The sequence below is a fragment of the Rosa chinensis genome, chromosome 4 (genome assembly GCF_002994745.2).
Source record: "Rosa chinensis cultivar Old Blush chromosome 4, RchiOBHm-V2, whole genome shotgun sequence".
In the NCBI taxonomy this organism is placed as follows: Eukaryota; Viridiplantae; Streptophyta; class Magnoliopsida; order Rosales; family Rosaceae; genus Rosa; species Rosa chinensis.
The window spans coordinates 34,849,398-34,865,073 of NC_037091.1; the positions used below are offsets into that span (position 1 = coordinate 34,849,398).

The 15,676-nt window shown below is 36.9% G+C and overlaps 1 long non-coding RNA gene and 1 pseudogene across 2 annotated transcripts; one reads left to right on the forward strand and one right to left on the reverse strand.

The window, feature by feature from the left end:
• Positions 1 to 500: 500 nt before the first annotated feature.
• On the reverse strand, positions 501 to 4,713 carry LOC112198205. Of its 2 annotated transcripts, none has more exons than XR_002935896.2 (7): positions 4,699 to 4,713; positions 3,682 to 3,732; positions 3,519 to 3,578; positions 2,118 to 2,639; positions 1,082 to 1,246; positions 908 to 957; positions 501 to 706 (listed from the first exon to the last, which is right to left on the reverse strand). It is a non-coding gene; the product is annotated as an uncharacterized LOC112198205 (long non-coding RNA). The 2 variants fall into 2 exon arrangements; XR_002935895.2 differs by having other exon boundaries at positions 3,511 to 3,578.
• Positions 4,714 to 12,385: 7,672 nt separating this feature from the next.
• On the forward strand, positions 12,386 to 13,316 carry LOC121052837 (annotated as a pseudogene).
• Positions 13,317 to 15,676: the final 2,360 nt, after the last annotated feature.

Sequence of the window (15,676 nt, forward strand, 5' to 3'; positions counted from 1 at the left end):
ATAAAAACAGTCAACATATTTTTGTTATAAGTGTTGTGTCTTCCCTCGACAGATGCTAGGCAAAGCTGCTGCGCAGCCATGCTATGCGTGGCAAGTGCATGCTTCAGACAACAAAACTTGTTTTCAAACTGTTGTTGGTTAAGCTCGTCAGACAACATGCCTTTGAATTTTACTGTTGTGTAATCGCTCCTCCCACTTCAGTTTTTAGACTATGACTGTTGTATGATTTAATTTCACACAACTAAATTTTGGTGTGTTATAAGAAGTCTGTTGTGTGAATTGTTGCTTGTTTATTATGTAATAATCCGAATTTTGCATAATTAATACTCCATTGTTATCTAAATAATAGTATCAATCCATATTAGAAAGAAATCTGAATGCAATTCATCAATTCAAGTACTCCAATCCTTACATTAAAGCATCCAATCCTTACATTAAAGCATCAAATGTACCATAAACATAGTATTTCTCAATCATTCATACATTAAAACACAAGAACAACATTGAGAACAATATCACAAGGCTGAACAGCTACTCTTCCTTGAACCTCTTCTTCACTTCATCCAAGCTTTCAATATCTCATATAAATGACTTTATCTCTCTATCTTCAAATACCCAGCAAATCAATAATCTCAACTGCAATAGTATTCCAATCAATCTTTGGAAACATTTGCGCTCCTCAGAAACAAAAAGTTCTTTTAGTTTCCTATACACCGTAAACATCTAACTTTAGAGTCAAACAAAAGAGCAGAATTGAACTACCTTCAAGTACAATGAATCATTAACTAATGAGTAAAATTGTATATATATGTACGCTTAATTGTAGATATAGAAATACATGGGGCTATTCAATAAACCAAGATCAGTAATTGAAAAGCAAACACCAACTAAGATGAAGATCACTTACACGTAACGTAGACTAAGCAAACTCCACCCAAATGCCCACCAATCTTTCAGCTTAAGACAAATATATCAATTCCATTAGTACTCGGTGTTAACTCCCAGATTTGATTACCAAACTGCCCAAAATGGGATTCTTTTGAAACCCTTAAAATGGTAGGAATCCTCTTAAGACACTTACTTCTGCCACTCAAACCCAGATGGGCATGGGTTGAACAAATAGGGAGCAAAAAGCCAAGAAAGTGCCATGAACCAACTGGTCATTGTAAGAAGAATGTATGATAGAGCACTGCCATCATCATATCCATAAGCAAGGTACACTATGAACAAAAGAACTACTTCTAACCTGCAAACCAGAAGGAAAATAAATGATCAGTACACATACAAAACCTCCAAATCAATTTTCTTTTATAGGAAGCACATATTTCTTTGCTAACAAAGAAAACTATGGATTATACCTTTTTTTTAATGCATTATCTCTTAATATATCACTAAACTGCACATGATAATTGACCATGTCTATGTTGTGAAACAACATTGCTGGGAGATTATACTTGAATAAATTAACTTGCAAGTAAAAAATTAGAAATATCCCAACATATCTGCCAAATTTTATTACTTCCCAACCTTCCCAGATGCTATAGCAATATAGAATTTCATAATTCACCATTATATAGTGCAACTTGTCAAAAAGAGAAGAGCGAAGAGAAAGAACAGGAATCACACCCTTGGATAAAATGACTGCGGAAGTAAAGCCTGTAATTCTCTGTAAACATAGTATGCCGGACTACAAATCCCTTGCCAATTGCTTGATAGTATTAAAAAAAAATAAGCACAAGCCCAATTGATGAAAATCCTAAACTGAAAACAAAACCACTCAAGAGCAATCAAATCAAAACTACTTGCCCTCTGTGTGTTTCCTCAGATACTACATCTAAAAAGACATGACTATACCCTCAGATTCAGCTAATTCAGCTACTTTGCTCAACTAATAGAATAACTTATTTTCATTCCTTGTGACTCCTAATGGGTTTCCACCATAAAAATGTGCAAAAGGAACAAACTTGATCCTTGGATTTAGCTACTTTGATCTTCATATACACAAACAAATTAACTTATTTGCATTCCTAGTGAATCCTAATGGGTTTTCTCCACAAATCTATGCATAGATTCATAACACGAAAGTAAAAAGGTAAAACATCTGGGAAAAAAATTACCTCATGAGGTGACTTGGGGACCTTTCTGGGAGGCTTGGGACGGGTACAGCTCACATGAGGCCTACCATACTATGGATCCCAAAGTCAGAGAAAAATAAAAACAAGGCAGATGTGATGCAAAGCTAAAAATCTTCCACTGGTAAGACCAAACTGACCCATTTGAAGCTAGAATGCCTTGGTAGAATAGTGGCTTGCGGTCCTTAGATAGATAAAAGGAAATCCCCAAGCTCAAAGATGTACGCAGGCTAATTTCTTTTACCATCTCTATATCTGTAATGAGTACTTGCTGTATGCTTACTATAAAGTAACAAAACAAGAGTTATCGAGAACTTCTTTTCATATTGTCACTATTTACTGTAAAAAGACAGGTAGGATAACCAAAAGAAAGGTAAAGGTAGTAAACCACAAAAGTCCATCTTGTACTAATGGGCATTCCAGCCAAATTTACAACACCAATTGAACCTCGAATGCTATCTTTCCACTCTGGCTCCTCTGCAATTACGATTCCTGGAAAGTTCCCAGCTACAAATAGCAAGAAAACATTCACGTATGTAACCAAATTATCTAAAAAGAAGTTACAGACAAGACTAGATTCATATTACCAAAAAAATAAAAGCAGTGACATTTACCAAAGAAACCAAGAATTTTCTGGAAGTTAAATTTGGTGTTAATTTTAATTTGTGTACTTATATAATAGTGTGGTAGATTAGCAACATTCCAATTCCAATCGAAAATTGTTTGTGTTACTCGTCTATGATCCTTCCAAGCCTAAAGCCTTAAGCTATTAGTAAGCAACTCCAGAATGCATATCAAGCGCAATTCAACTCTATGCACTGACACTAACATGTACACCCACAAAACTGAACCCAATGAGGACATATATGAGAGCAACAGAAATTACCAGAACCAGTAACTTAAGGAACAACCAGGCTCTATACTAACACTAATGAGAAACAGAACCAAAGATGTCATGTCAAGCATGAAACAATAACACATACTGTTTGGAAGGGAAACAAATTAGTAGTAGGCTCAATGACTATTGAGTACTGGAAGGAAAACATAATCGTAACTTCTCTAAGTTGCCATAGCCTTTGGTCAGTGATCCTAAAATTCAAAAACCATCATATATGATGCAAATTAATCAGAAATCTTCAACTTAATTAAGTAGTCTTTACCACACTATATGAGGGTTGGACTAGAACATTTAGAACATTTATAACCGTTTGTAACAAATTTAGAGGAAAAAGAAAAGGTATTCTTCCATTGCTTTTTGTGGTTTCTTGGGAGGGGTAAGACCAATTTCGCATCCTTCCAAACTATTAACCTTTCTCTAATGAGTAGTTACTCCAAGAGTTTGCAAAATTGGATTTAATTAACTATAAGTAGGCAATACCTTCTTACCCGGAACAATTAACTCAGCCTTTGATCTAAACCGTGTCAAGACATGCACACTATGATTATCTGCATTCCAATTTTGGAATAGAAGAAAGTTCGATTTTAGTGCAACAACCATAGATATGTAGTATAAGTATCAGTTTCATAGACAATAGGTGTTAGGAATGACCTGCATGCAGCCTTTAACCTGGCAACGTCATGTTCTGCATCTCAGACCAAGCTGCAAACCACACCAAGTAGTCTTATTAACCACATTCATTCTTTATATGTATATATTAACCAAACCAATCTGCTTATCATCAGAAACTATACTTCAAAGTTAGAAATAAAAAGAGCCAGCAGAACATTAACAAATTTAGCACTTGTGTTATATATATATATATATATATATATATATATATATATATATATATATATATAGGCCAGCAACATTTATACACAGCTTAAGATGAAATTATATAATCTTGATGTGAATCTGATTACTACATTCCAGGTTATATAATTTCAAGTTATAACCATGGAGAAGGGACTAAAGGGTTGTATTATAACTTGAAGCAATTGATATGACAATAACAGTATTTACATGTAAATCTAAATGCCACTTAATTTGTCCTCTGACTAAGATTCATTAGGAATCGGTTATACTATATCTTCACTTCCATTTGTAATAGATTATATTAAAAGAGTAGAAATACAATCATGCTTTGCTGAGGGTTGTAGGTCTTACAAGATCACCAAAAGAAAAAGGGCCATTTATTTCAAAAAATCCAGAAAGAAAGGAATATGCATGCCCTAAACTGAACTAACCAATACCTCTGGTGAGAATTTTTGAACTAATGATAAAATTTGGGTTAACTTGTCAGAGAGACATCAACAATGGCACATACACATACTTAACTTTGTGAAAAGCTGAAAAACAATAGGTGTATAGGGCATCCCAACCCAAGGCATGTATTCGATGACTTATGAAATATCCCAAACATACTATATCTAACTAATCTCCTAACATACTGTCAGAAAATAATTAGAAATCATATAAAGTTGCAAAGAAGATAATATAGAACCCGTTAATACAGAAATTGAAATTGTAAGGAAGAAACTTGGGATATGAACAATATACCTGATAACAACATTGGTATTAGCTTGAAAAGCAACGAATGAACTCCGGTCTTCCATAGCGCAATACCTGATAACAACACTGATTCGTATCATCCACTGTCAAAACAAACAACCAAATTAATCCATTTCGAGAAAGAGACGTACTGAGTAATCGATGAGCCGTGAGGAGGCTCTCTCTAGAGGCATCAACTAGGGCCAAGAGGAACGTGGAGGCCTTCTTCTTTAGCTTCTAGTCTTGGATTTGAGCGAAGAATTCGTCCGGGTGCTCCAACGGAGATTCTTTTAGGGTTGACTCGGGGTTTGGTGACGGGTAGGCTTTTAAGAACTGGAGTTGATGGCTGGGTTATGGGGTTTTGGTTAGGTTTTGGTGGCTGTGATTGGATTCGGTAGAAGAAGGTGTCGGATCCATTGAGGGTTTAGAGAGGGAAGATTTAGGGTTGATTTGCAGAGAGAGAAGTGAAATTAGGGACAATGAGAACTGGACTCTGGAGAGAGAGAAATTCCCAAAGCGCGATGTTGAAGGATATAGTTGAGATTTCTGGGAGAGAAGAGAATGAAGAGAAGACGAGAGTGAGACAGGAGGGATGAGAAGAAGTTTTGCTATATTTTGACGAAGTGTCGAAGACGAAAAATGAATATTGGTTGGGGGTGCTTCTATCTCTCTTTCTTCTGGGACACATATAGATTTTTTTTATCTTTTTTACTTATGACTCATACAACAGATAAATCAAATTCTGTTGTCGGATTATCTACATATAAAATTTGAGTTGAGAGTCTGAGAGAGAAAACTCCCGCCTATGTACAATCACAAAATCAGTTTTTGCGTAGATGCTTATCCTTACTCATTCAGACAACATAAATATATCATTAGTTGTAAGAACCTAAAATTATCACACAAGTAACCAACATTTCAAGCAAAATTTTGTCATTTTGGGGCACATCCAAATCTTGCCGCCTACATTTCCCTCACTTGGACAACACAAGGCTAAACACTGTTGTATGACATTTTACAAGTTACACTCATACAACAGAAACAAGCAAACTGTTGTACTATGTAGTAAAAATTAGTGCATGTGAGGTAGAATTTGGAGCCAAATTTGAGTGAAAGTAGGAGGGAAATCTGCCGCTATTTTTTTTTATCATTCACACAACAAAATATTCTTATCAGTGTTATGCAATCACCTTCTACATAAAAACATCAAAAATTTTATGGTCTTCTACAACGTGAGGTTCTTAATCGTGTTGTATGATTGATTTTCCATCATCACACAACATCTTTTTTTTTTTCGTTGTGTAAAAACTGTTGTATGTTGAGGTTATTGGCCTAGTGAGTATCCAAGAGTAACTAAATATCTAAGGCGAACAAAAATTCTGAAATTCTTTCAAGTTAAAAGTGCTTAAATTGTTAGAGATGTATAGTACATCCAAATCCTCAGAAATGATTACATGTTCTACCATGGAGGTTTAGATTCTCATGAAGTCATCCCTCGTTACATGACTTATTTATCAAGTCTTTTGTTTGCTTGTCTCTCTGAGACATAATTTATATGGCGTTTCTAGCCTTAATTAGATTATATTATCTCTTTTGTTAAAAAAAATTGATAAAAAAATTAAACGAAAGTGTGAAATATTTTATATGCCTTGAAATAGTTTATAAGATATGGATATACACCAATATATTTACTGACCAATTACATATAGGGCTATTTTTGAATATTATGTTAGCCAACATGCCACTAACATTTTTTTTCTTCGTTAACCAACTAGATTTAAAATTGTTTAAATTTTAGATATCAAAAATCAACATACTTACGAAAATGTCACTAGAGTAAAAAATCATCAATAATTCTCTCTTTTCTCCTCTCCGGCGAGGTCTCTGACCACATCCGGCTACTCTCACCACCACCAAAAGCTATTGTCACCAACACCAAAAGTTATTCTCACTAACACCAAAGGCTACTACTCTCACCAACACCAGAAAGTTACTCTCACCAACAACAAAAGCAACTTTCACTAACACCAGAAAGCTACTCTCACCAACGTCATCATTTTCCATAATTGTGGACAATGTCTCTACCTGATTCATGGCGTCGCTTGCCATTTCGGAGAATGGGAAAATCATCTTTGGGGGCTGTTGCAACTCTATAATTTTCCGACATCACTGCACAATTGGGCGTCTAATTTCGGTGAAGAATAAAATTGATGCAAAGGCTCTGATAGGAATGATGTCCCATCCATTTGGGGTTTGAAGAATCGCCTCTCGAAAGAAGAGGGATCACATTGTTAATGGGGATCCCTGGCTTTGTACAAAGTCTCTGCTTGCTTTGACCTTACAATGGCCTCTTCAACATGAAGTCAGCCTCGATCACTTCTATTTCAGTGTGGATGGAAGTGTTTGGTCTTCTGCTAGCATTGGTTATAAAGGCGGCTTTAATGGTTGGCTCCACTTTAGGGTTTGTGCTATAGCTTGACAAGCCCGAGATCTAGCAGGGTACCTGTAAGTATTTGGTTGCGTCAGTGAGATAGGCATATCCCCTTTTAAGTTTGAATTCTTTTCGTGAGTCTCGGTGGTGTTCCATTGTAAATACGAGAAGTTTGTCAGTTTTTGCCGGGTTTGTGGCTTTTTGGAGCACCCATCTTCTGGCTGGACTAGTCCTCCCTTCCAGTAGGAGAATGGTGGATTGTGTTCTACTTCTTTTGGTATGTGTCCCAACCCTAACCCTAATTCTAGGATGCAGGGAAGCAGTTGATAGCTGCATCGGCAAATGATGTCGATCCTTAACCTCTTTTCTGGTGTTTTGCTTGCTCTCTCACTGTTTCTACCTTTGCGTTGGTAGCTCAGGTAACATATTTTCGTGTTCTGACTTTTGCTGCTACTCACATTGATAATCATCAATGCATGACTGTGTGTGATCTTGCTCCGATCACGAGTGTTATCCCGACTCCGGCACCTTTGATCACCTATGCCAAGAAATTGAAATAGCTGGTTCCCTTTTCACCTGTTCAACTAGATTTTGAACCTTCCTTGGCTTTAGCTTTGAAGACTGGGGCTATAGCAGTTTCTCTTGCAAAGAAATGGAAATTTGGTCGACCAATTCGCAGCAAGAGCAAGGTCCAGATTGATAAGCTGCAGCCTAAAAAGATGAAACTTCTGAAGGACTCCAATTTTCCCAAAAAGCAATGGAAGAAGTTGTTGATAAAGAGTAGGTTGCGGATCAAGTTGAGTTTGTAGCTGCAGTTGATATTCCTGGGGAAACCCCCTCTGTGTATAGTAGTCCTAGGTTTAAGAATAAATTGGGGTTGGAGTTTGAATTGCTTGGCACCAACCTTAGTATTGTCAAGTTATTGATTTCAAATCTTTCTATCTAGGGTAGCTTTAGAGTTACCTAAACAATGATATAATTCTGTCGTGTGCTCCAAGAGTGGTCATTAGGTATTATTACCCTATTTTACGTTTAATAGATTAACACCCAATTTTATTAAAAACAAAAAAAGATTCTAGTTACATGACTCATTTTGACTACGACTTTTGTTAGAGATTTGACAATTGTGGATAAAAAAAAAGTAAAGACAAGAGAAGTGAAACTCCACTCCTCATTTTATAAATCCACACTCATTATTTTTATTTTTGGTTGTAATTCTTAGAAAGATACAAAATTTAAGTTATAAAAAATGGAAATAGGAAATGCGGATTGTAAAATAGGAGAGCCCCTCTAATGAGGATCACTAAAATAATGACTAGTTGAGGATTTTCTTATCAAATATTTGGGAGACCCACTTTTTGATTATATTACGACAAATCAACCGTTAGATGTTTATGTATGCATGAGTAGATCACTTTTGAAAATTTTCTTCCAAATTGATTACACACATTTCTATGCAAGTAATTGTATCTAAAACACGATAAATTAGTTAATCCTCAAGTTAATTATTATGTAATTAATCCATTTTTATTTATTTTGTAGAAAATAAGCAGAGTTGTGGAAACGAGATAAAATGTCGCAAAAATGGTGAAGATTTGAGTTTTCGGCAAAAAGACGAAATTGGAGATTTGTTAATTGCTTAATTAAGCTTAAGGGGCCGTGACCACTTACCCAATTTCAGCTTAAAAATTGCCCACTTACTCCACTAAGAGTTTTTTAACCCCATTTACCCACTCTAACATCTGCTGACAGTTTTGCCCCTATTAATTAAATTGAAACTCATCTCTCAGACTCTCTCTCTCTCTCTCTCTCTCTCTCTCTCTCTCTCTCTCTCTCTCTCTCTCTCTCTCTCTCTCTCTCTCTCTCTCTCTACCTCCGGCCGACTGCCAGACTCTCTCTCTCCACTTAGAAAAGCCTCCTCCAGGTCGTCCAGCCACCTCCAGGCGTCTCACAGGCGCGGTCAATCCGGACCAGTCTGAAATCCGTCTGGTAATCCTTGGCCAGATTGTTCCTATCGATCCAATCCGATCCCTCCGCATACGCACTCGATTTTAGATCCTCCCACTTCTTGTACTCGACGAATCGGACGACATAGTTTTGGGGACGAGGATCTAGGGTCGTGTTGGGCTCTAGGGTTGGGGGATTCTGGTGGGGTTTGAAAATGGAAGAGAGAGAGAGATGGAGACGGAGATGTTGAAAGAGACGATGATGAAGAAGAAGGAGAATGATGACGTGGCGGTCAGAGGAGTAATCATAGTAGTCATAGCAACTATGCAAGTATTATTTTCATGGCTCTCTTTCTATCCATTGCGGCAACTATTATTATTATTTTTTTGGTAAATTTGGCAGAAGGCTTATAAGGAAAGAAGAAAGAAGAATGAAAAAAAAAGTTTTATTGAGTAGTTATACATGTCTATTGCGGGGCAATAATATGCATATAAATTGATCAATTGTGCCTGTAGTGTATTCATTTTGGTTTTGGGAGTTTATGCAATTCACTGGAGGCCAATAATATGATTATGGGAGGCAATAATATGATTACTGGGAGGCAGTAATATGGTTACTAGGTATTATTAGGGGCAATAAATTCAGACGCCAGAATCCGGTCACCAGTCCTGTAGCCGGATTCAGTCACCGGTCGCCTGAGTCCGCAAGGTGGAGGATGACTTTTCTGTCTAAGTGAGAAAGAAGGAGAGGGCAAAAAAGTCCCAAAAATAAATAAAAAGAATAAAAAAAGAATTAATTGGGTAGTAGGGAAATAATCTCTTAGAGTGTTTTGGGTAAATGAGGTTAAAAAACTGTTAGTGGAGCAAGTGGATAATTTTGTTGTTGAAATTGGGTAAATGATCATTTACTCAATTAAGCCTAATTGGTTCATTAAGCCTTTGAGCAGCAGCACGTGGGGTAATCAAACCATCAATTAATGGTTTGATTAATCAATTAAACTATGAATTAGTTAATCATTCTACCTCCAAGACCAATTTGGTTTTGCCACGTGTCATCCCTAGCATCATTTCCTTTCATTGTTTCATTCTGGCATTATCTCTCAGCCAAGGAGAATAACCATCACGTGCCCTTTATCCTTCACTCACATGCCACCCTTATCTCGTTTTCTCTTCTTGACCACAAAATAAATGAGAGCCATTCTTCTCTTTTAGAGTAACTCCAACAGTTTCCCTATAATTTTTGTATTATAGAGAAACAAAAGTCAAACCTTTAGCCTATTTTTCTTCTCCAACTCCAACAGATTCCCTAGTTTACAGTAATCTATAAAATCTCCATATTCTTCTTTAAAATTTTAGAGTTTGCTGTAAATATAGGGAATTTGGTTTTCTATCTCCTCACTTTCCCTAAAATAAAGATAGTTATAGGGAATCTGTTGGAGCAAAAGAGCCTCATTTTTCCCTAAAGTAGAGAAAAATAAAAATATAGGGAATCTGTTGGAGTTGCTCTTATACCCTACAGCTGCACACCTCTATATATATATATATATATATATATATATATATATATATATATCCCCTCTCTCCAACAGTAGCCGCACCAAAAACCACCAAAACAGAGCAGCCCAAACCTTCCTTCTCCATTTGTTCCTTCTTGCCAAGAATCACCCCACCTCACTAAAATTCCTTCTTCTTATCTTTTCTTCTCCTCACCAAAATCCACACTTCCTCACCAAGATCCACCTCACCAAAATTCCATCTTCTCATCAATTTCACAAAATTCAAGGAAAAATACTTCAAGCATAAGGGGTTTAATCACCACTTGGGTAAAAGAGAGAGAGTATAATCCCAAGACTTGTTATGTATGCTTTTTAGCATTGGTAGCTTGTCTCGGTTGTTCTCCCTCTTCCATACCTTTCCGTCTTTTATTTGTATTAAATTGATGGAATTGATGATGTATATATTTATGGAGTAGAAATTTTGTTGGGTGTTAGGATTGTGTGCCCTAACCGAAATTTGATGTAATGGATGCTTAATTTAATTTATAAATGGAATCTGTTAATTATTGGATGTTTGTGTTTTGTGATAATTGATTAGAATGCGTGCTTAGGAATTGTCAATTCTTGGGTATGTGTTTTAATATTTCTAGATTGAAATTTAGGGGATGACATCCTTAGATTTTAGAGCTAGAACCCCGATTTAATAATTGTGGGAAGTACAAGCATGGTTCACTACATGATTAGCTTGATTGCGGTTATGGTGAGCTTGGTTGCCTAATTCCTGAATTTCTAAGACTCTTGATGTGAATTAATGACCATTAAACTGGCTCTAATTCATGCTGAGTGAGTTCCTACAACCCTTGAACCGGAGTAGGAATACCATGAAAGGGAATTTCGGCCCTTGAGCCTTGAAAAGCCTTGGGTGCGGCCTCTACCATTTTTAGTAAATTGCATGTCAATTAAATTAGCATCTAGAACATTGAATTAGGGTTAGGAATCATCCCTAACTACCAATCCCATATTTATATCATTTCCTACTTTGCTTTCTTCATCTAGTTTAGTTGTTAGTTAAAGTTTTCATTTAAATTCTTGCAATTTAGTTATTAGAAATTTAAATTACAATTATCGATGACAATTTCGACTCATTGTAAATAACCACAACCAGGCTCTTAGTTTTGATTAGGCTTTGATTAGAACCAAAGCCGAGCATTGCTAAAGCTTGGTGCCTTAGAGTAGCATTTTTATTTTCTTTTATTTTTCGTTTTCTTTTATTTGCTAAGTGTCTTTATTTCCGATTACCCAAGGATTGTGGGTTAGCCACTAATCCCCGTGGTACGATAACTTTGGGCATAATACTTCACTAACTTGACAATGATACGTACGTTTGCGTAAATGTGTATCAAGTCACAAATTGTTAATCGTTAATGTATCAAACTACATCAAATTTATGGACGAACCATATCTGTCAAACATGAACTGTACATGTTCATAACTCATAAATCAAAATTATGAATGTTTTAACGGTTTTCAATTTGGTTGTAAAATTTAGAAAATGATATCGACACATAAATATCTAAACATCTAATGGTTGATTTGCATAAATATGATCGAAAAGTGAGTCTAATACAAAAGTCCTCAACTAGTCCTCATTTTAATGGTCTTTATTAGAAGGGCTCCCTGTAAAATAGGTAGTCTAATTTCACTTTCCAAAAACAACTGCCTAATAGAAAATCTTGGGAGTTAGAAAGTTGTGCTTCCAAACTGGAGCATGAATCTAAAAACGACACTTGGCACCAAAGATGGCCACCGTCCCTCACCTCGTCTTCTCTTCTTCCCTCAGTCACTCTGCTACTATCTTAGATAGTCTATCTACTTCACAACACAAACGCATGGCCAGCATGAGGAGGATGAAGCTGGGTTCACAAGACCTTGAGCGAGGTCTCAGCTCAAGGACTGGGTTGCATCGGGATGTTCGTCTTCTTTGGCCCTCTGAAGCCCGAACCAGACATGATCAAACTCATCTACCATGCCACTGACATCGGGGTCACCTTCCTTGATACCGCTGACCTTTACGATCCCTTCATCAATGAACTTCTTCTCGGTAAGGTAATCAAGCACTGTTATTCTTTGCATGTAGCCATTATGGGTTAGCTTATTTGGATTGTTGACTTGAATAAATCATTCAGCCTTTGAGTGGAGGGGTGAGAGACAAGCTTGAATTGGCCACCAAATTTGGTATCAGCTTTAAGGACAATAAGAGAGAGATTATTCGAGGGGAGCCGGCATATATGAGAGCTGCTAGTGAAGGAATCTTGAAACGCCTTGGTGTAGACTCTATTAGTCTCTATTATCAGCATCGGATTGACACCCGTGTCCCCATTGAAGTCACGATCTATTTTCTTCTTCAATTTGAACTCTCTGCATCAGGTCATTTCTTCTTCAATTCTTCAATTTTTTGTGGTTTGTGTTTTTTTGTTTTTTTATTTTTAAACTTCATTTTCCAATATTTTTTTGAACTTAATTATCTTTCAATTTTTTTATTGCGATGACAAACTTATCCTTGCACATGAAAAAGTTTTTGTCAAAATTAACTTTTGGACCAACTTTTATCAACTTAGCAAATCACGAAAAGGTAATATTAAACATTCTGAAACCACATATTAATATTAGGCGTTACCCCAAAATACATAGATCATTTATAACTTTTGCAACGGGAGTTGAAGACAACGATATCAACCACCATATTGGATTCTTTGTGTATGTGCTTAAGTTGAATAGAATCAAACTGTTCCATTAGATGATTGCAAGTTTGCCACTTAGGCAACCATTAGCCTCTGATTAACACAGATAGAGGAAGAGCCTTAAGAAAAGAGGTCTGAAGGCAGTAAGAGCAATGAAACTGATTAGGGCATTTGGTCCCAGGATCAGGATGTGCCTAATATATATCACTTGGTCAACAAAAAAATAATACAATCAAAGAAAAAAGAAACTGGATTTATTACCTTCGGTTCGTCTAGTTCTGGATCTTTATTCTTTTTTTTTTTTTTTGAAATCCTGGTTCTGGATCCTTAAAGGTCAAGAAAAAGTTGCAATTATTTTTCTATTAAAAAAATTTCAAAAAATGGTACAATGTTAAAGGAAAAACACATTATGTGCATGCGTCAAAGTAACTGACGAAGAGGGAATTAAGGAATTAGCGATTACAAGTCAATCAGCATTTACTGTCATTATTGTTATTGATATTTCCATTGTAATTCTCTCTCTATATAAAGGGACTATCAAATGTAATGAGTAGGCCAATTTCCATTGACTTTTACACATTATCAGCAAGCTCAGAGCCAATAGCCAAGAAAAAAGATAAAAAAACCCTAGATTTTTTTTTCTTTTTTCCATCGACACCAAAAGAAAACAAAACCAGAAAAAAAAAAAAAAACCAAATCTATCAAGCCGAGCCGCACGGCCTAGCTCAAAGCATAGAACCACCAGATCTGCATCGGCTCCTCGGATCGTTACGCACGCCTGCATCAGCACGCGCGTGTGCTAGGATCATTTTGTTTTCTCGAAATCAAGTATGTTCTCTTTTATTTATTTAATTTCATACTTCGGTAAATTGTGGAATCAGCATACCTTGTGAATTTTACATAATTATGTTTAAGCATGCTTTAAATATGTTATTGTTTATGTTTTTATTATGAAATTTTGAGCATGTTTTGTGAATTTCATTTACGCTTATATAATTATTCCTAAGCATGCCTTTATATTAAACTATTGTTTATATTTTATTTTGAGCATGCCGTATATTTTTTATTGTCCTTATGTAAAATTAGAAAATTTGAGCCCGTATGGTTAGATAATATTGATCATTTTAGCATGCCTTGTTATTTTATTTATGTTTTATTATTCGTCGCCATTTGTGCATGATATATTATTGCTATTATTATAGGTAGCATATATTTTGTTGTTTAAGTAAATCTCTATTTTGTGTTTAGCCCAAACTCTAGGTTACTTGACCTAGTGGTAATAGGGTTTAGAAGGATCTAGATATTCCTATTCAATGTATGATTACCTTTCCTTGTATGATTCAGATTCTATGCATTGTAATCCTCTATATAAAGAGGCCTCTATTATCAATGAGAAGACATCGCAATTTTCTCTCAATTTCTGATTCCCTAAAATACGTTATCAGCACGAAGTCCTAACCCTGAAAACCCTAATTTCGTAACCCTCAAAATCCTACACCCACCGCCCCACATATCGAAGCCCTAGTCCCAAGGAGCCCAGAACCTGCGGCGGAACCACCTGAACTGGCCGGAATCCACCTGAACTGGCCGTCGGAAAATCCGAATCGGCCCCTGCCATGTGCCTGCCCCCTGCAAGCCCTGCCGAGAAGCTGCGCGCATCTGCCGAGCCCCTGTCAATAACTGTTGACAGATCCTGCCCTAGCCCTCGACAACCACCACACAGGCCCGCGCCCCCCTACGCTCGACAGCCCCACGCTCATCTACCGACAACCCCTGCAGCCCCTGTCGAGTCCTGCGAGCAGCTCCCCGCAACTAGCCTTGCTAGCTGTTGACAGCTCTCGCACAGGCCTCGCAGCAACCCTGCAAGCACTGCACAGCAGCCCCGCATCAGCTTCGGCTAGCAACCACCGCCGAATTCCGGCCAACTCCGGCAGATTTTTCTGGCGACTTTTCCAGTCAAGATTTTCGGCTAATTTTCAAGGTAAACTTTTCTAAAAGTTACTGTTTTTGAAGTTTTTCATTCTTTTCTTCTTTTCTTGGGGACTTGCAACCTCCCTTCTTCTACCCCCCCTTTCTTCATCATAGGGGAGACCAAATTAAGCCGAACTGTGGGGGTCTGTGCTCACTCCAAGCTTGGAGCTTGTAGAGTCCTCCAAACTTAGAGTTTGTTGAGATAAAACGATCAACCACAAACATCATTGTTTCGATCTTATCCAACTCCTCTTGAAATCGAATTTCTTGGATGCGACTACGCTCGGAAATTCCTAATTTCTTGGAAGCGACTACCCCCATAAATTTTTATTGTTTTCGTGGTAGCCTTTTCGCTCCGAAACTAACCCTAATTTTTGTTGTTTTTCAGGATGAGTAACCTGAACAAGTTGAGCTTCGCTCCACTAGAGACAATAGGCGCAGGATACCACAAGTGGGTCCGTGATGTGC